This window comes from Bos grunniens, chromosome X (genome assembly GCF_055505025.1).
Source record: "Bos grunniens cultivar Pamir isolate PY7600 chromosome X, Bosgru_T2T1.0, whole genome shotgun sequence".
Taxonomy (NCBI): Eukaryota; Metazoa; Chordata; class Mammalia; order Artiodactyla; family Bovidae; genus Bos; species Bos grunniens.
In genome coordinates, this window is record NC_141194.1 from 42659280 (window position 1) to 42661542 (window position 2263).

General features: G+C 41.6%; 1 pseudogene; it reads right to left on the reverse strand.

Annotated features, from left to right (window-relative positions):
* Positions 1-398: 398 nt before the first annotated feature.
* LOC147340220 (small integral membrane protein 15-like) lies at positions 399-628 on the reverse strand (annotated as a pseudogene).
* Between the last annotated feature and the right edge of the window lie 1635 nt (positions 629-2263).

Consider the following 2263-nt stretch of genomic DNA (forward strand, 5'->3'; position numbering starts at 1 on the left):
TTTAAGCCAAAGCCTGTTTTTCACCTCAGGACAATTCTGATTTTTGCATTCTTAAGCCATTGTTTGAATAGAGTTCATAATCTAAAGCCATTTTCCTCCACAGGATGTTTTCATTTTAGTATTAATACATAAGTTGCAAAAAGGCAAATGACTATGTCAGTTACAAAGAATTTGTAGCATAATAAGAGCCAATTTATAGTAACTGTCAACCGACTTCTATACTGAAGCTAAAAAGTTGCTACAGTACAGGTGAGAACTAACATGATTCTTCCATATGCTCAGACTTTGTTTACTGAAAAATACCATCATAAGATCTGAAAAGAAACCTTACTGGGTCCTTCCAAAGCTGAATAATTTTCCAAACGATTTTCCTCTGGTTGCAGAGCCTGTTTATGCCTTCAATGTTTTTTCAATCATTTAGCTTTTGCAATATTTTTTTGATATTTTTGTTTCTTCTTTTGCTCCTTTTCCCAATCATCTTAGCCAATTTGCAAGACAATATAGCACTTGCTAGAAACAATGACATTAGGGCCAAAATAACTGTGGAAAAGAAGTCATATGGGTCCTTTGAAGCCCATTCCACAACATACTCAGCCTAAGCCTTTACATCAACTCTTTGCAACTCCATGGACTATAACCCGCCAAGCTGTTCTGTCCATGGAATTCTCCAGGCAAGAATACTGGAGTGAGTTGCCACTTCCTACTCGAGGGGGTCTTCCCAACCCAGGAATTTAACCTGAATCCCTTGCATCTCCTGGATTGGTAGGTGGATTCTTCACCACTAAGGCCACCTGGGATTATTGGCCAATTATAATTTCATATGATCCTTGGTTGGTTGTGTTCTTCTTTAGCTCTACCATAAACTCTGACTGGAGGCTTAAATTCTATATACTCCAGGGTGGAAGCAGGAAGGCAGAAGCAGTGGTCTTCCCAGCCCACCCATGGGCCAGTGCTCACCTGGATCCTAGAGTTGCTGTTGTTTTAATTTTAAGAACAACAACAACAACAACAAAAAGTTCTTGCTGAAACTGAGTTGAATCCTGTCTCCCAAAGATTTCCATCTCTTTGGATCTAATTCTGTCCCTTCTGTGATCTTTCTGGACAAACATACTTTTCCACTATAATACCATTTCAGACATCAGAATGATGGTATCATGACTCTCCTAGCTTTTTCTCAACAGATAATCTGGGTAGGAACTTCACCTCTCCCCTGATCTCTACCCTTCTTTGCTCCCTAGTTGTTCTTTCTCTTCCACTCAGGGCAGATATAAACACACGTGCACACACACACACACAAATACACTCACAAGTGTATATATTAAGTGTGATGTCTTACTTTGGGAACCTCTGTCAGCTCCTACATGTGCAGAGCTGTCCATGGGAATGCACAAGGAGTAATTTTCTTCCATGCATAAAAATCTCAACAATGTCAAAGGCTTCTCAATGAGACTGTGACACAGCCTGTCACTCACTGCATTGGCAAAGAAAAACTAGAGAGCAAAGCATTGTCTCTTTCAGCAGGACTGTGAGACGAATGGAGTCTCAGGAACTCACAGTGTGTGGAAAAGAGAAGAAATAAGACATAAAAGCCCGCTGTAGAAAGGTTGCTATGGTGTGATGTGTTTCCCCGACCCCACCACTCTTTTCAGAGACAGAAAAAAAATGGATGATGGTAGATTTCACCAATTCTTTCATAAGTGAATGAATGAGGCTTTCCCGAAGAAAACTGTCTCACAAAATGAATGGCTCCATTAAACAAATCTGGTGACACAATCAGACATTAGGAACCAAGATAGCCACAAGTTCTACTCAGTGCACAAAGGCACAGATGGATCTGAATTCTGAGGATGTATATTCACATTTAAAGTATTGACTGATGGCATGGATTGCATGAGATCTACCAAAAGTGAAAAGTGAAAGTGAAATTGTTAGTCTATCAGTCGTGTCTGACTCTGTGACCACATGGACTGTAGCCCACCAGGCTCCTCTGTCCATGGAATTTCCCCAGGCAAGAATACTGGAGTGAGTAACCATTTCCTTCTCCAGGGAATTTTCCCAATCCGGGGATCAAGCTCAGGTCTCCTGCATTATAGGCAGATTCTTTACTGTCTGAGCCACCAGGGAAGCCCCAAGAACATGAGTGGCTAGCCATTCCCTTCTCCAGGGGAGCTTCCTGACCCACGAATGCGAACCTGGGTCTCCTGCATTGTAGGTGATTCTTTACCATCTGAGCCACCCGGTAAGGTACATTTAGCATGACCAA